Source organism: Palaemon carinicauda, chromosome 11 (genome assembly GCF_036898095.1).
Source record: "Palaemon carinicauda isolate YSFRI2023 chromosome 11, ASM3689809v2, whole genome shotgun sequence".
Taxonomy (NCBI): domain Eukaryota; kingdom Metazoa; phylum Arthropoda; class Malacostraca; order Decapoda; family Palaemonidae; genus Palaemon; species Palaemon carinicauda.
In genome coordinates, this window is record NC_090735.1 from 93,319,778 (window position 1) to 93,339,777 (window position 20,000).

The following is a 20,000-nucleotide window of genomic DNA, read 5'->3' on the forward strand; positions in this document are numbered from 1 at the left end:
GTGTTAATGACAAGTATCTATTCGGGGTGAAGATTGCCATGAGTCGTATAAAAAAATACGTCCCCTGATTTTATGCGATATCCTTAAAGTTAAATTAAGGATACTCGTGCCAGGAGTTAGAATTCTGGAGGCCTATGGTTAATTCTCTGAAAGTATCACTGTAGCTAAATATCCCTTAGAAAGCTGCCTAAAGGAACCTTCCATCAGCACGACATGGCTGAGCCCAAAAATTAGCTTACTCTTTTTGCTATCTAAGGAAGAAAACAAGAAAGGAGAACAATCCCTCTTTGTTCATTTCTATGAAGAGAATGATATTTCTCCCGATGGGAAAATGGTCACTCCCTACAAAATCATGAGGGAATTCTAAGGAACACCGCTTACCATGGTAGTTCATGCAAAGGGGATGCAGATCAATCTCGACCCAAGTCAGGAAGCTGTACGCTTTGAGGAGATATGCATTATGAATATGCGGTCAGATTCATTGAAATAAAACTGAATAAAAAAGTAATTTATGACTAAACAACTCATATACTACAGAAGATCTAAATACTTCTTAGCTTTCTATTATTGTTCTATCATGCTTTTCATAATGACTATGCATCTATTCTACTTCATCTCCTATACACCTCTTATCCTTACCTTTTTTTTTTTACCTTATTATAATGGAAAAGGAAAGAAGACTAAAGAGGGAAAGGAAATAAAAGTAACATAGTTGTGAAACTCATAGAATAAAGTAGTGAGGGTTAAACTTCAGAGTATTATAATAAAGGGACTACACTTTTCCTAATCCTAATATTAGTTTGAGCCCATAAATCTAAAAAATGAGGCAAACTACATAGTGACATTTTTGGTTCATAACTCTTACAAAGTGTGATGGCTTGACTTATCAATGTCATTAGAAATATACATTACATGTCAACCCTCATAGGCCTAAATCTCAACGAGGAATGACAAGTTCTTACCTGAGAAAACCAAGGCCGTATAACACATACTCCAGCTTCCGTTGCAACACTACTGACTGCAGGAATTATGTATGGATGCTGGAAAAAAAAGTAACTATAAAATTCTGAAAATTAATATATTGTACTGCACAGCTTTATGTTTTCGAGTCTATAAATATACATCGGGGGTTTTACGGAAATATTTCATATCAGCATTGGCTGGTCAAAAGATATGGTTTCCCATAACTTACAATAAAAAAAAAATGATAAAAACATTTGTCTCAGTGTATTCATCAAACACTAAATGCGCCTGATTCTTTCGACACGATAATAAAGGCCCATTAGAGGACAGCACATGCAAGGTAGAAGCCTCATACAGTACATTATAGGCTATAATATAGGTTTTATAAGGTTTTGGCCTTCAAACAATCAAGACACGTTGAAATTGGCAATGATATTCATGCTTATGCTTTCAAAATCAATCATATTAGGAAGAATGGCTCGAAAAGATATCAAATCCAAAATAAAAAATTTAAAGTTTTTCTATTATCTATTTCCTATCCCAACATTAATCAGTGATATTAATTCCTTCATTCTTACATTACAGTAACCAATAAAATATGACAAATTCGGAAGTAATTTGTAGTTTTCCTAGCAATACAAACCTGGAGCTCTTTACTATGGAGTATTATTTCTGCAAAGCTGAAACCAGCCGATAAGCTTTTTTGTCAGGGTGTAACTACCCACCGTTAGTTAGCAGGAGAAGAACAGGTTAGGTTTACACTACCGCTCACACTAGCACTAGCGACTAACCGTCACTTTTGCAATTGCGGCAAGACATTCAGGGGGTAGGTGCTGGCGGGTCAGTATGTGTAAAGAGCTCCAGGTTTGTATTGCTAAGAAAAGTACAACTTACTTCCAAATTTTCATTTGTTCTTGAGCAAAATACAAAACTTCCGCTCTTTACTGTGGAAACTCACCTTTAGGATTTGTGGAAGTCCGAAAACCAACTGGCTAGCAACTGTCCCGGGATGGCCTCTGTGTAAAGATACCTTGAGGGATCTTGCACTACGTTATCATCGTACGATAATGGCCTGAGCAATCATTGCTGGAGAATAAAGAGTTAATCTCCTGAAACATATTGTAGCTATTCAAGCCAAGCCTTCTACTAATGTATATTTCTTCCCACCTCCCCCTGACAGGAGGACGGGGACATACCACATACATTATATACTGTACATGTATATGCGGTTGTCCAAAGTGCGTGTATGATACTTACTCACAGAAGAACGAGGTCAGCTGCACAGAGTTCCCTGAATGCCGCACCTCAAATGAGGGGAAGATGAAGTAGGAAGTGGCCAGTCACTGCCATATTCATACCAAACTTACTTTGCTGGTAACCACCACCCTCAAACCTCTGATACTTGTACCACAAGGGAACTGGGGTGTTTAGATCACATTATGAGCAGGCACCACAGGACCTATTGAGAATGTGTCTAAGCTACTGTGGGTTTTGTCTTGCAGGTAGCGCTACTGTGAGTTTTGTCTTGCAGGTACTGTAGCACGAGGTGAACGTTGTTTGACATTTCCACCTGTCTGCTTGAAGCACCTGCAGAACAGAAAAATTCTTTTGGAATGCCAGGGAAGTACTTACTCCACTGACATCATGGGCACAAGGATGTCTACCTGAGGCCCAAGTATCTGAAGCCCATAGCCATTCTAATACTTGCCTGATCCAAGAGTAGATTGAATTCTTTGTGATTCTCCTTTTGCCCTCGTTATTTGGAGTAGTTAGGTTACAGATACAGCCACGAAAAGGAGAACTTCGCGAAAAAATGCTGCACTAGGGTGTGCCCGAACTGATGATTAACACAGTAAATACTACCTAATATAGTTTTAGTTTGGTTTCAACAACAGTTTATAATCATATGTACAGTGTACATACATTTGCACACATGTACACTACATACTGGACACAGTAAGGTTACAGTACAATATTGTGCTAAAGTACAGCTTTAGAGTCATCATCCCCTTATTGCTTTGTATAACAAAAGTCGTTCCTATCTAGTAATACTGTACTGTAATCTGATACTCACTGATATTTTAGTGTATATTACTGTAATATATATACAGTAATATCACTACCGTACACCTAAACTGTACTTACTGTAAGTTCAAGCGACACGTAGCCTAGGCGCATTTTTTAAGCATGGCATAACTGTGTCGTCTCTTTCACGGTAATTATATTTATTTCATCTTCTACTTCAATGGGCTAAAAAAATAAAAGATAATAAAAGTATTGTCAGTAACATTACAAAATAATCATTGTATAAACACGCACAGCCACAACAACCGAACAAAAAAAGAAATAAACAGCTGTTGGATTTTAATAATGGTATGATTTTTTTTCTACTTATATAGTACTGTAATATAAAAGGATTGAGTTCACAGCAAATAATGTGCTCATTATAATCATATACTGTAGTTGCGTTTTTAAGTAAAATAAAAAAAAAGGCATTAATTTTACCTATTAAATAAAAAATTCCTTTAGGATTGTGTGGGTCTACGTATTTTGCCAAAATGGTGGTAGCTGGTATGTTTACATAATCTCATTGATGAGTTTGTAGTTATAATGATTGCTAAAACTAACATATTCTTCCATTTCTATACTTTCTTAAACAGAAATGCATCTTATTTTTGGGCTCAGGTCATGTCATCCTGATGGAAATTACTTAAAAGTAGCTTCCTAGGTTATATTTAACTACAGTGATATATCCCAGAGAATTTTACTTAAGGTATCCAGAATTCTAACTCCTGGCGCGAATATCCCTGGCTTTCGCCTTTAGGGATATCGAATAATATCAGAGGACATACTCTTGACACGCCACATAGCTATCTACACCCCGAATACTGTTTTCGCTTCGAAAGGGGAAAGTGGCAAGAATTGGAGGAGAGCCATTATCAAGGCACGCTCTACTCCTACTGTTGAGTACCTGTATGACGTCACGACCGGGCGCCATCTTGTTATTCCTTCTTTTGTAGCGGCCTTACACGGTGTTTACCCAGTGCTCTCACGCTATTTTTGGATTATTATCTCGCTATGATGTTTTCTCCAGCCTCATCTGCCTCTGGAAAGTCGAGTATTATCTTTACTTTGTAATATTATTGTGGGGAACGAACGCCAAGGCCACTAGCATTTTTGTACATTTTCGTATTTCTAAACTGGTCAATCCTAAGTCTTGTATTTTTCTCCATACGGCCTGAGATAAATGGAAGAAACACCCAAACACCTCAGTGTTTCTGAAGACAGAAAGAAAATCTTTATGAAGCTTTTTCATAGTCGCACGATATGGAAGCTGAAACAATTTCGGTATCCATGAAATGTAGTTGTGTCAGAGCACGGTTATATGCTTCCACGGATTTCCTCTGAAGGAGAATATAAACCACTGGAAGCACGATTCCTTTATAAATGATGTGAATCACATATAGCTGATAGAATCGCTGAGGAGCTATTTTGAACGTTCCATCTCCCATCCAGTGCTTATTTTCTTTCATCAATTTCAAATTTTGAGGAGTAGCAAATATAAAATATCTATCGGGGTCATCACTACCGTTGTCATATGCATGAAAAGTTTCTCCATCATACGTGCAAACAAGTTCTTGAGGTATATCTATTTCTCCTACGTAACTTGGAGCCGAGAGAGATAATCCTTTGGCTTTCCTTTGTCTTTCTACTGTTCGCTGAAGGGATTGGTACTTTGGAAGAATAGCAACTACTTCCGGACGGAAATTAAGTTGTGCCTCTTGAATGAGTCGCCTTGGTGGATCATTCAATGTTGCAGCTCTTTCACGAAGTTGCATCATTGATAATCTAGACTCAGACTTTGCAGGATCTGGAACATGATCGTGCTCACTGGCAGATGTGCATTCATCTCCAATAACATATATCCTTCCTTTGCACTTCCGGTCTACACAATGCCATGACTCTTTCCCACTCTTAAGCACTCTGTCAAATCTGAAACAGTAGCCTTCGTGCAATATATTATCTTTTCCTTTGGATGATGTTACCTTCTCCATAGCGAGGGTACTTTGAACTAAAATAAATCAAAAGTATTTCTCTTAGAAAATTTTTTTAAATTTTCAACATAAGAATAATTTCAAAGATATACTAATAACCAAACGATACGCACACAAAATGAAAGTTAACGATAGTAACCAAACAAGTTAACAATGTAAACTAAAGATTTTAAGGAATTTTAACAATAATAAACAACCGATAACATGCCATTTTTTTAAAACCAATTTTACGAAGTAAACAAACACTTTTTACTAAACGAACAACAGTTATCGAGGGACATAGATAGATATTTAGATAGATAGATAGATACAGATAATAAATAGATACACAGTGTGTATGCGTGTATGTATGTGCGTGTTTAAGATTGTTTCTTCTTCCTTTATATCCAAACGATTGTAACAGTGAGTACTAAACGTCTATAATGTCAATACAAAAAAATAAGGAGAGGATTGAGTTTTGAATTATGGCGCTCATATGTTAGTGCGCACTTTTGTCTTGCGCGCAATTGTTGGCGCTCATTTTTCTTGAGCGCAAAAGTCGGACCACGCCAGTGCTCAGTTCATCCTTGATTGCTTACTTTTATACCCAGATCTTTAAGCACTCCACAGTTGTGGAAAAAAATGTATAGGAAAAATACAAATTATTTCTAGATTTATTTCTCATTTCTATTTTTATTTTTTAGTTTGTATTTGCACAATGTTTTATTCCATTGAATATTCTATGTACTGTTTAATTTGTTTATCTCCAGTCCATCACTTAAAATTCTTTTTTTTGGTTATTAAAGAGTCACGGCACCCTGCACCCAGCAGGGATCATATGCTAAAAATGTTTATAAGATGGTGAAGATTGTCAAAAAACAGGTTCACTTGGATGAATTATCTGAATTAAAAAAATTGGTAGAACCTATTGAAAATAGGCGGCGAGAGCGATTAAAATCCCCTCTGCTTTTGTTGCCTTTTAATTGCAAACCAGTTATCAAGCAAGGTATCAGAACTTAAATTAGAAAAAAAGACTGAAAATCCTGCCAAGGGCAGGGCACAGTAGAGGAATTTGAAAGTGCTAAGTTTGACCTCGCTGATAGTGTTGACTATTTTATGACCACATACGGTTATACAATTTCTGGTGTAGTTTACTGAATATTGAACAGAGTGCTAGCCGAGAACAAGCAATGACAGGGAAAGAAGAAAGGGTATTATCTGTGTGGGGTATAACTTTTATTGGTATCTACATCTACTAGACGATGAAACTTGAACCCCATGACCCTGCTCCTGAAGGTAAACCTCGTGATAAGAAGTCGACAAAGTGTCAAAACCCTTATGGAAAATGCCCTTAGTTGCACTTTTAACATAGGTGATGGTCAGTAGTTTTTGGGGACATTGTGTAAAGATTTCAAGGTTGTTATTAGACGATGGATGTGGTGTGTAGAGATTTCAAGCTTGTGATCAGATGTTTTGGAGTTTTTTACTGTGGGGGATTCTTAGGATATCAGTGCTGTGGACACGTTAGTGAAAAAACCCTACGGTTGTGTATCCATTATTAGTAAGAAGTCGGAGATTTATGTCCAGGCCCTATTGACTCACTGTGTAGGTCGTGAACCGCAATGTTATGGGGTTCTCCTTCAAGCCTGAAGTTTTCTTATGTCACAGGCTCGGAACTTTGTCTTGACTATGTTGGCCTTAACTGAAAAGGCTTTATCTTTATCTTAACAGCTAAAGTTGGCTGATGATAACTGTTGAATTTTGTATCTGGAACCCAATGGGATGGTAATTTGAAGGATTTTTTTGTAGTTTATATTGTTTTATGTGTGGCTTACTGATTAACCTGTTCCTGATGATTTGTATTCATATGATTTCTACAATGTGAATGGTTTATTTTTTCTCTCAAAGCAATTTTAAGTCTAGTTAGTGTAGGACTGAAGTGAAAAGGAATACTAGTTTTTCTTGCAATAGAAATCTTCTTATTGATGTATATAACATTGTTTTTGCAATAAACTGGGTTTTTTTTTTATATTTTCTATCATTAAACCTCCTCCCAAAGGGTGTTTATGTTCCAGCCTTTCATTAAGCAATAATATTGTTTATTTTCCTCTCCTAATGTTCAATTATCTTTAAATAAAAAAAGTATCCTATCTTGAGAGCATGCTGCAGCTATTAATATAGGACTCTGTGCATGCCAGTATAAGTGAGATGGTATAACCACAGTTCTAGCTGGGTTCCCTTTCCCAGTATAAAATCAAGGGGTGTTGCCTAGTGCCCAGTTCATTCTTGACTGCTTATATTTTGCCCAGATCTCTGGGCATTCCATCTTTTTTTTCTCTTTTTTTGGTGTAGTGAACATTGGAGTGTGGTTGGTATTCTGAAACTAAGTAGTCTATGTGCTACATCTAGCCACAATTTGCAAACCACTACACCGTATTTCATTGTAGTGAAAAGCTGGGGTGTAGTTGGCATTCGGACACTAGACAGTCTGGGTGCTACGTCTAGCCGCAGTCCGCAAACCACTACACCATAAACAAAAGCTGTTAACTTGGGACTAATGCCTTGAAATAATAACCTAGTAAGGTTATACATCCCAAGCCCGTTGTGCGAATGCTCTGAAGCACTCTCCATTCCGTTGGGCAACGAAACCCAAGAAAATAACCCAGACAGATTATGTTTCGTTGAAACTCGGCATCTGACAAGAACTTTTTGTGTTCAAAGGCTCACTGACACATGCGGTTGACTTAAGCCATCGGTAGTAAGCCGTATTTGTGGCAATAACCTTGAGGTTTTGTCTTGGTGAGAGCGCAGGCGCCACAAAAGTTAATTTCAGCCTTTTATAAAGTTTTAACGAATGCCTGTAGTTGTGTAAAACTTCTCAAGGACAAGAGTTACCCATGAAGAAGCAGTCTCGGATGAAGGGTTTCTTGTCCCAGAACAGAAAGAACACAAACACTTGGCAGGTTCGTATAGGCTTGCCAGCGGACGTGATGAAAATCAGCAAATGCTAGCGATCATCCACAAACGCTGGCGATCGTCCACAAACACTGGCGATCATCCGCAAACACTGGCAATCGGCAGCAAACACTGGTTATCGTCTGCAAACGCTGGCGATCGTCCGCAAACGCTGGTGATTGTCCGCTAACACTGGCAATCATCTGCCAACGCTGGCAAACACTTGTGAACGTCACCAAGAATCAGAGAACGCCATCTGATACTAGAGAGTGCTGGCGAGCATCCCCAAAACGCTGACAAGTGCTCACATACACCAGCGAGAATCAGTGAATGAGAATTTGAAAACGCCAGCATTGGATTTTATTTTACTGCTAGACCCAGTAGCTTGTGCTACTCTAGCGCTGGCGAGGAGGGTTTCACAAACCCACCATGGTTACTAAAGCAAGACGAGGCTCTCACACGAGTCAAGAGTTTCGCCCAAGCTGAGGGTCTCGCAAACTGCCATGGGAACTAAGGGGAGTGAGGGTCTCGCAAACTGCCATGGGAACTAAGGGGAGGTGAGGGTCTCGCAAACTGCCATGGGAACTAAGGGGAGGTGAGGGTCTCGCAAATTGCCATGGGAACTAAGGGGAGGTGAGGGTCTCGCAAACCTGCCATGGATACTATGGCGAGGCGAGGGTCTCACCAACCTGCCATAGGTACTAAGGTGAGACGAGGGTCTCGTGCGAGGCGAGAGTCCAGCATGAGACGATGGTCTTGCACGAGGCGAAGATCGCACAAACCCTCGCCTTGGGTACTAAGATGAGGTGAGGGTATTGCAAACTCTTGCCTCTGGTACTGGGTCGAGGCAAAGGTCTCACAGGCCTTCGTCGGGCAAAAGAGCTCCGAAACTATGGGTACTGAGGCGAGGCAAAGGTCTCGCACACCTTCGTTGAGCAGAAGAGCTCTGAAACTAAGGTCCTCTTAGTACTCCTATCCATCCTACCACAAAAAGGGGGTGGTGAGTAGCTTTATGTCATCCCTTGGACGGGAACAAAGAAGGCTGTGACGGACTTGAAGACCAGCTGTTTCTTCCTCGTTAAAAACTATGAGGAGAAGTGAAGAACTTGGCCTCACAAAGCTCTAAAACCTTTGTTGTGCCCAAAGGCACGATGTGGTAATTACCCCGAAGAGTTAAGGCCTACGAGACTCGTCGATGGAAGAGGAAGCGGCCATAATCGGCCAGCAGTCATTACCATCTGCAGCAAAGATCCAGAGGGAAATTGCAACAAGGCTCGTTTTGAACCCAGAGGGTCTGGCGGCAATGAGTAAGAAGTGTAAGCAATCACCTAACTCATTTGTCGACAAGCTCCAAAGAGTAAGGGCGGCGCATGGACGAATCCAGGTTCCGCCGGAGGAATTCCCCGGAAGGGGAAACCCCACAGATGAAGCTAGTCTCTCCTGCAAACAGGAAAGACGACCAACCTCTGTTTCCGCTGTCTGCAATTCTCCTTGTAATTGGGGAGATTGGACAGTGGCTGGTGGAGGAACTTTCCCTCGAAAGGTAAATTTGCTCAACACCTGATGGAGCTTAACGCTACTTCAAAGGGAAAATTATCCAATACCTGGAGGTGAGCCTCTAGGCAGTACTGTCTGCTTCCCGTCAAAGAGCTAAGGTTCTGCCCCATTAAGTTGAAGGACGACATCAAGTTTTTCTTGTGAAACGTAACTGAAGCTCGTTTCATGGTTTATCATCAAGGGTTACCCGACATGGCACTCCTAGGAGGTCTTGTCAGCCACTGCTCATGCCCGCCAGCCGAAGCAGAGCGAATGTTAGGCGAGTAGCAGAGGTAGACAACAAAGACCTCTTGCTACCTACCTTGCATGGGAAACCCATGTAAGGAAGGCAGCTTAAAAGAAAGGGATGTTTTATTAAGCATTAGGCCTGTTACTTTTAACAGCAAGCGGTTAAAAAGGTTTGGTGGGAGAGAAAGATTATGTCTTTACCAATCCGAAATAAAGTGACGGTTAGTTGCCAGTGTTGATGTGAGCGGCAGTGTTAACTTACCCAACTCCTCCCACACTAATTAGCGGTTGGTAGTTACACCCTGACAAAAAAGCTTATCGGATGGTTTCAGCTTCACCGAAATAATACTGCACAGTAAAGAGCGGAAGCTTTGTATTTTGCACAGGAACAATTGGAAATCTAAAGGAATGATTTTAGTGCAGTAAAAATCACTAACAAATGCAAAATTTGAAATTCTTAACAGCATACAACACAAATTTTTTTTTTTATGTATGTGACTCAAAAGAGGCATATTTGCGGACTTAACCTTTGAAATGTTCAGGATTTTCTAATAATTTCCTAAATATCAGTAGTACTCCTGTTATGCTTTGAAAGGTTTGATATGTGTGATTCTACAAGCAAATAAAAAAATCAACACAGCACTCTAATATTAAGGTTGTAAGCAAACAACATATTTCCTATCAGTGCAGCTAACAGTCAATATACATGCACTGTATTTAAAATTTTTATCAAATAAATATATTGCAGTACAGGAGATGAAATATGCATTACAATAAATTAGTGCTATTTACTGATATGTGGATACAAGTTATATTTCTTCCCCTAAACACCTGAAGAATTGAGAAAAATAAACACTAGCATGAACATTTCTACACTGGCTCTTCCCTTTACTGCATTACTGTGTAAAGTTCATTAATGAAAGTGAATCAACAATATATATTCATATATGACTGAAATAAACAACATTCCCATTTTTTTTCCTTCTCAAGTTAGTGTTTATCCTACAGGACTTCATAAAGAAAAGGCCCCTAGAACATGGTAAAAAAGTTAAAAAGGACACTTTTCCCTCTTATTGGTGATTGTTCTGAAACTCTACAGAGTGGAATTATTTAAGGAGTATTCTGGCACAAGTTAAAAAAGCATAAAAGACCAAAGCCCGTTGAAAATATGACATACCTGACACTGCAATAGAGCTGTTAAAGTAGCATGTGTATCCCGGAGATTTGTCGCTCTGTCAGGACCAAAAGGAGCCCACCATAACACGTGATGATTCTTTGTATCACGAAGAGGATTGCCTAAGAAATATGACTTGCACAAACGAGTGCCTATGGAGGGAAGGGGCTCTGTAACTTCATGACTGCCTCCAGATCTAAGAACGATTTGTAGGTTTTGTCGACCTTCCTCTGAAATCAAGTCATCTTAGTTGCAGATTGCTCACTTTCAAGTTCCAAAAACTATACATACTGTACCATAGCTTTGTTTAGTTCTTGCTAAAAACCTCATTATTAATTGAGATGAACAAACATATTACTATTTAAGAACACCAAAAGTACATAACATGGTTACAACTTGATACAGTATCATAATTTCATACAATGCTTTTCAAGTAAAGAAAACTATTTGAACTTCTAAATATATAAATGTGCATAAAGTACACACTATGTATTATTACATTCAATAAGTTGTAAACTTCCATAATTCCTATTCAGAACTAGAGTATTTTATGTACAACCAACATTCTATAGCTATTATCTAAACTTAACCACAAGAAATCTATTGACATAAACTTTTGTTAAACAAAAGCCTTTTTTTGTCATTATTTCACATGTTCCTTGTTCTAGTATCCATTTTCATCAACTGTACAAATACACATTTGAACAATAACATACTCCATCAGGGGGTGACTCTTCTGGTTTGATCCATTTGAGAGGGTGTTTGTAAAAAGCCTAAAAACTAGGGTCTAATAAATTCTTACCGTGTGGAATTCTATTACCAAGAGGAAGTTGGAACAACGGTGAGTTTCCTTAAAAAGTAATCCTCTCTGGCAACTCTTCCTAATGAAAATACATAAGAGAACTTGGTTGGATAGAATCCTTGCAGGCAACCAAGAAAGCATGGTGTGGCATCTCATTTCTTGTATGAGTGTTGAGATCAGATTTGAGAAGTCCCCTGTTCCAACACTTTGGCACGTCTGAAATGGGAAACCTTGGTGTGGGAAGATCTAGATTAAAGATTGGTATCAGAGACTTGGTAGATCTTGTGTGATGGTGTTACTGTACCTATGTGTTTTGAAAATGTCCCAAGGCAGGAGTAGGACGAGGGTGGCTGCCAAAATCCTGACCAGCACTGGTTATGCTAGGTCTCGTATGAGATCAAGTACTGGTAGAATGATCTACTGTATCCTGCACAGAAAATCCTCCCTGGGAGTTAGGTCTTTGGTAGGGCACTGCTCCTCCCATGAAACCTTGCAGAAGGATTGGCCTAAATCTTGATTAATTGACTGATTATGAGTTATCTGTCATTCTGACATCAAAGGTCATTGATGCCGATATTATTTATTATAAATAAATAAATAAATATTAATTCAGTTTAAAACAATAAAATCAAAAACATCCTTATAACAGTTAGATACTTTCAAAAGACCTGCTTCTAAATTCAATTTAAAAATACCACTATTATTGTAAGACACATGTCAGAGAATCTTGGCAGGGATGAACCTACTACCCTCACCTTGAGCCTGAAACAGATGTGTACTTCTTTCAGTACTATAAGTGGGGCATTCGATCGACAAATGTCTCACTGTCAAAAGTACCAAACAGTCATGATGATATGGTTGGTGTTGGCCATTTAGCAGAAAATCGTGTGTCAACCGAGTGTGACCAATGCGGAGACGACAAAGGGACATCTCCCACTTTCGGGGCATTATGTTATACCTCCAAGCAGATATGAAATTTGTTACTTCTCTCATTTTATTGCCAACTAGACTATCCCATTGCTGTTACCAATTATTATGAATCAATTTCTTGATGTTAGGTAGAAAATCATTACAGGGAATGGGATAACTTCCTGGTAACACTCGGATGCAGCATTCTTCGCCAGTAAATCTGCCTTCTCACTTCCAGACACACTTACATGTGCTGGAACCCAACAAAATCAAACCACTCTACCTCTCAGCAATTCTGAAATCTTTAAAACTAAAGGGTTACTGGAATTAAAAACTTCTAAAGCTTGAAGGACACTCCTTGCATCACTAAAAATGGTAAAATTACCCTCCTTCTCTAACACTATTTTCTCAATAGCGGTTAGTATGCCACAGAGTTTGGCAGTAAATATGGAAGCTGTTAGAGGAAGTGCACTGCTACAACTAAAATCCTTACTATGTACTCCTAATCCAATGCCAACATCATATTTGGAGCCATCATTATACACAAAAGTTGATCCCCTCTGTTCTGCAACATATTTCACAAAAAAAAGACCTGAATTCTAAGCCAGTCATATTCTTTTTAACACCAACAAAGTATTTACAAAAAGATACCTCTGGTAATTTCCATGGAAATGTTGATGATACCTTAAATGGAAGCACCTTTCTTCTAATTATATCAAGACTGTATATTAATTGTTTAACTAGAAAACCATAAGGTTGAGGAGATTTTGGGTATAACTCAAAGTATGATGTGTGCTTTACAAGGTTTGCAGTCTGATACGCTAAAGAATTAGGAAGACTTTGCAACCTATACCAATAGCAAACAACAGAAGACCTTCGGTAAAGGTCTAACGGTAATTCTCCAGCATCAACAAGGAGACTTGTCATAGGCGAAGTTCCAAACGCTCCAGTGGACAATCCAATACCAGCATGATGTATTAAATCTAATATCTATAGTCAGCCTGGGGTGGCTAAGGAGTATATTTCACACTCATAACTAAGTTTTGAAAAAATCAGGGCCTTGCATAGTTTTAAAATAGTATTGCAGTCTACCACCCCCAAGATGTATGGAACAATACTTTTAAGAGATTCAGAGCAACAAGACATTTAACATTCAACACTTTTAAGTGAGAAACCCATGTAAACCTACAATCAAATAACAAGCCTAAAAATTTAGCTTCACTTACACATGGGATCCGTTGACCTTTGATGTATATATCAGGGTCTGGATGTATTCCCCGAATTCGACATAAATGGACAACAGTTTTGCTTGTCGAAAACTTCAACCCATCCATATCAGCTCACTGAATAATTTTGCAAATTGAGAGTTGTAGTTTTCTCTCAACCATCGTCATTCTAGCTCCAGCAAATAATATGAAGAGATCATCGACAAATTGTGTAGAGAAAATATCTTGAGGAATGGCAGAGGATATCCCAATAATGGCTAGTGCAAATAAGGTTAAATTTAGCATAATACCCTGGGGAACTCCTCCTTCCTGACATTTCATCTCTGATAGAGTTTCCCATACTTTTACTTGAAAAATTCTAAGTGAAATAAATGATTGAATGAACAATGGTAGCTCTCCTCATAATCCCAAATTATGAATGGTTATAAGTATACAATATCTCCATGTAGTATCATATGCCTTTTCAAGGTAAAAAAAGACTTACATGGTGCTGTTTGGAAGCAAAGGCTTCACAAATAGACTCAAGTCGTATCAACACATCACTCGAGTGCATTTTTCTGAATCCACACTGAATAGGTAATACAATAGCCTTCTTTTCAAGGTACCACATCAGTCTTGCATTGACCATCTTCTCTATGATTTTACATAAACAAGATGTCAATGTAATTGGTCTATAGTTTGCTGCTAAAAACTAGTCCTTACCGGGTTTTAAAAAGGCTAAAATAATGGCTGGTTCCCAATCACTTGGATAACTATGATCATGCCATATTCTATTAATAATGCTTAAAATAAATAACTTCGTATTAATAGGTACAGGTTTTATCATTGCATATGGAATTCCCTTGGGTCCATGGACTGTATTGTTACAAGTAGCAAGTGGGTAATCAAATTCTCCTTTAATAAAAGGAGATTTATACGACTCTTCCCTTCCTGTTACAAAATTTAAAAGTTTCTATTATCAATGCTCCTATACTGGTGACCAGGAGCTGCTACACACTTGCATGATACATTTAAGAAATGATCACCCAGGGCATTGCTAACATCATTTGCTTCAGTCACATACTGATCATTCACCTTCAATAATGGTGGTGGGTTTGGAGTATTTTTGCCTGCTATCTTTTTTATTTTCCTCCATACAGACGATGGTGGTGGTCTACTGTTGACTGAGGAAACAAAAGATACCCAAGATTGGCGCCTAGCTTCTTTCATGGCACGACAGAACTGTGCTCTGCACTTTTTGTATGTTATCAAATTTTCCTCATTACGGCATCTAAGCAATCTAGTCAAGAGATTTTCTGGTGGCTCTGTGTAAGACAGTTAATTCTGAAGACCACCAAGGTACTGGTCAAAGTTTGAATAATCCTGCGGTTTTGGGAATCGAATTGATTCCTGCTGTATGGAAAGTTCCATTCAGTAAGGCTATAGCATCATCAATACTTTCAAACTCTTCTGCAGTCCCCTCGATTTCACTTAGCTCACAAAATTTAACACAGTCCGCCTTGCCGAGATTTCATTGTGGCGATCTTTGCAAAGGTGGACCATTGTTGGTGTTTATAATGACTGGTGCATGATCACTAGTATGCCAATCCTCTAATATCCACCAATTGAAATCAAGAATGCAGTTAGAGCTTGCAATTAAAAGGTCAATGCATGACAACGTACCTGTCTGAACATGAGAGTGTGTGGGCTCTCCTGAATTAAGGAGTCCAACATCCTCGTTTTCCACAATTGATGATACTGTATATTATTACCCCTGGTGTTTGCTAAAAAATCACCCCAAAAAGAATGTCTACCATTCAAATCTCCAACTAAAAGAAAAGGCTTAAGGGAGCTGTTGAATCACCTCTACTAAATTATCATATATGTTATCCATTTGAGGCTAGTACAGAGAGCAAATTGTATACTTTCTCCCTATATAAATCTGTACAACCACTGCCTGCAGAGGTGTACGAATAGACAAAGATATTTGGGGAACATCTCAATGAACGTATATCAGGATTCCACCATGGCTCCCTGCTCGGTGATCATATGGTGTCCCATAGCTAGTATATTTGCGAGGACAAGGGGTATTAGCATAAAGCTTGCTCTCCTATAGACATACAATTATTGGGGAATGCTCGTGAATTAGGAGCTTAACTTAATTATATTTGGGCCTTAAACCCTGATAATTCCATTGAAAAATGGAGGAAAAAACGCTCGTGAATTAGGAGCTTAACTTAATTATATTTGGGCCTTAAACCCTGACAATTCCATTGCAAAATGGAGGAAAAAACAATGGTTTATTTTTTGGAAGAACTTTTGGATAAAGTCTTTCCAATAGCAATTTTTTATCTAACATTATTTCCCAGTGGTTTTATTAGAGAGGGTCTTAAGAAATTGGGTTTTGTGTTTGTGATTTTCTCTTTGTCCTTTTGATCAAATTGTTAAGGGGGATGGTCGACCTCAACTTGAATCTCTGATTTATTTAAATTGTCTTTTGGTTGATCAGAAACAGCAACAGACAAAACATCATATTTATTTGAGTCATAACTCTAATATTTCTTATGGAAGGGGGGTGAGAGAGATGGAGGACTCTTAATTTTCTAATTAACAGGTGATGAGCTACCAGGTGTTTGTACCTTCCCCAATACAGGTGCACCTGCTAAGTGAAATCTCCATTAAACCAGGCAAGGACATGAGCTGGGAGAGGTTAGTACTATACTTTGTAATGGGGGACAAAGGTTGGATAGTGGTGGGCAATGTCCTTTTGTTGATACACAATGGTAAATCTTTAGGAAGAGATATTCTTGCCTTATTATGCAACACTTTATCAGTAGATGGTGAATTTCTTTTTAGAGAACTTCCTACTGTATTAGGCGGGTTAGGTGACTCCCGAGAGACTTTTTCTCCTGTTTTTAATGTCCTTGCACAGGTAGTTGATTTATAATAATCTCTTGGCATGCCGTACGCTAACATGTTCAATAATTGATTTATTGAGGGAAGCTTCTTCTAACTCATATATCTGGCAGCTCCTACCATTAGATTTATGATTAGAGTTGCAGTTCAAGCACCTTGCCTCAAGTGTACACTCTCTATGGTAAAGATTGGAGCAAGTATTACAAATTTCATAATTCTTACAAAATCTGGAAGGATGCCGTAATTAAAAGCAATTAAAATATTGCAGTGGCTTCTGCTAAAAAGGCCGAACTCTGATCCTTTCATTTTCTATGTCAATGTGGAAATGTACATCAGCATCCTGGAAAGTATGGATAAGCATTGATGTTCCAGGTACTTTATGAACTTTCCACACTGATAATGGACACATAGTCAATATCTCCTCTTCCGTAATTTCATAAAAATCTCTATTGAAAACCACTCCCCTTCCATAGCTAGAGTTTAAATGGGGTTTGATGTTCAATTTTATATCATCATTGTCTGTCTTTAAATTGGACAATATAACAAACTGTGTGTATGTATTGGCATTTATAAACTAACTTTTCTTGCTAAATCGAGATATATCTCCACGTGCGAACATTCCTACCTTCCTCTAAAGAAATTTGCAGATCTTACAATAATTTTCTGTACTTCCTTTAGATTAAGCAACAAGCTTTCTTTGGGATGGCATAACTATTTCTGCGTCTTTATCAATCCAGTATGTTGATCTGTAGACATCCAGATCTTTAGGTACCCCATCATACAGATCACCTTTAATACTCATAATGTTACGATTAGCATTGAATACTTCCTCATGACAGTTAAAATGATAACCAAGAATCCCTTTTATCATTTTGAAGTTTCATTCTAATTTCTTTTATTATTCCTTTTACCCCCAATAGACATACTGGTATGTTTCACAAAACTCATCCGTTTACCCCCATGGACGTACCGGTACGTCCTTGCAAAAAAACTGTTATTAACATTTTTTTGCATATTTTTTATAACTTTATGAGAAACTTCATGCATATTCCAAAAGAATGAGACCAACCTGATCTCTCTATGACAAAAATTAAGGCTGTTAGAGAAATTTTGAAAAAAATATATTGCAACATGTGCTTGAAGAAGAAAACGCCTGGGGGTTAAGGGTTGGAAAGTTCCAAATAGTTTGGGGGTAAAAGGGTTAATCTGTAGCATTCAAATATCTTATGTAGCACATTATAATTGGCTTCTAATGGAATTTGGGTAACATGCAGAATTTTCATTTTTCCTGTGATGCCCAAATTACCTTTTTTTTTGAAAATTCAAAGAATGGTCCTTTTTAGTTCCAGAGTCATCAACAGAATTTTCTTTAAATGAATTGCCAGAGGTCTTCAACAGTGCCAGGGGCAAGTCAGCATATCAAGGGGAGGCGGAGGGGGAGGTTGTCATCGGAAGAATCCATATGTCAAAATAAAAGGGTAAATTTTTATTTGAAATTCTTTGATTTACCTGCTACAGAATATTAAGGAACCATATCTTGGAAAGGAAATTTGCCCTCTCCACTATCAGCACAATGAGAGTATACTTCCCAGATGGTCCACGCCATTCCCTACCAGAAGGATAGCACCAAAATAGACATAGAGGCAGAGGTGTAAGTTGAACCTACCTATTTGGACTGACACCCAGAAACTATGGAAACATCCTCCCCATATCTGTAATGATGGGATTCCAACCAAAAGCCAAGAGTCCTACCCCAAACATTCGATCCCCCTGGATTCCGAAGACCCTACCAAAAAGGTCCAAACCATCTTTGGGATGGCTGAGATCATCCAATACTCTCACTTATAGCTTTGAATGAAAACATCCCCCAACCATAGTACCTCCTCCCATTCATCTAACAAGGCAGCAATAACAGGTGTAGAAACATCGGCGCCAGCGTCTATAATGGATGCACACACATCCATGCAAAAATACACTAATAATAATAATACAAATATAAGTATAAATATAAATATGAATATAAATATATATAAATATATAAATGTGAATAAATATAAATATAAATATAAATGAATATATATATATATATATATATATATATATATATATATATATATATATATATATATATATATATATATATATATATATATATATATATATATTTATATTTATGTATAAATGTATGTAGATATGAATATAAATATATATATATATATATATATATATATATATATATATATATATATATATATATATATATATATATATATATATATAAACATGTGTATATATATATACATATATACATACATACATATATATATATATATATATATATATATATATATATATATACAGTATATATATATATATATATATATATATATATATATATATATATATATATATATATATATATATATATATATATATATATATATGTACTGATGTAATAATCCTATATTACATGTTTAAAACACATGACGTAATACGTCATTGTGGAAGTAGAAGCTAGCGTGAGAAGTGCTGTAGTCAGACAGATCATAACAGGATGCGATTAGCAGGTCTCAGCAATGTAACATTTTTATGAAGCATAAACACAAATACAAACCATGTGAGAGTTGTGTCGCCATCGGATGCAGGTGTCTTCCTATACTAATGTAGAGTTTTCATTCTGTGTTTAAATGCTGAGATAACTGTCTATACGATATCTGTGATATCGATATTTTAGCCAGTTCTTATCAATACTTCATATGGAATGGTCATCCGACCAAACTAGCTATACTCCTATGATGGAGATGTTAACACTGTTGTTTTTAAAGAATAAACCTTTTTAAAGTTAACTTGATTGACTTTACTTGAAGATGTAACATCCCAACAAACATACTCAACGTGTGTTAACAACAGTAGCACACTAATAAATGGTGGCAGCGGTAAAACTCTAAGAATCAGAGGAAGATCTTCTAGAATCAACGAATAAAACTCTAAGAATCAGAGAAAGATCTTCAAGAATCAACGAATAAAACTCTAAAAACCAGAGAAAGATCTTCAAGACATCAACAGTAATGAATCTACAATTTTGACTAAGTATCATAGTCCATCGAAGAAGGAAACATTTAATGAATGTTATACATACAAACTGATGAACTGGATTTTCAATCAACATCCTAAGAAAACCAAGGACTGACGTTCAACGCTTACAAAACATATCCAGGAAGCACTACATTCAACAGAAATCGGACCGAAAACATTCA

At 37.5% G+C, this 20,000-nt stretch overlaps 1 protein-coding gene and 1 long non-coding RNA gene across 3 annotated transcripts in view; one reads left to right on the top strand and one right to left on the bottom strand.

Annotated features, from left to right (window-relative positions):
- LOC137650094 (PX domain-containing protein kinase-like protein) overlaps positions 1 to 20,000 on the top strand; it is a 793,620-nt gene that overhangs the window by 276,186 nt on the left and 497,434 nt on the right. The gene's annotated exons all lie outside the window — the stretch shown is intronic.
- LOC137649729 (uncharacterized) overlaps positions 956 to 20,000 on the bottom strand; it is a 20,431-nt gene continuing 1,386 nt past the window's right edge. Inside the window, exons 2-3 of the long non-coding RNA XR_011045842.1 lie at positions 10,915 to 11,141; positions 956 to 1,040 (exon numbers count right to left, since the gene is read on the bottom strand). This is a non-coding gene — a long non-coding RNA (uncharacterized lncRNA). The remainder of the gene's footprint in view (positions 1,041 to 10,914; positions 11,142 to 20,000) is intronic.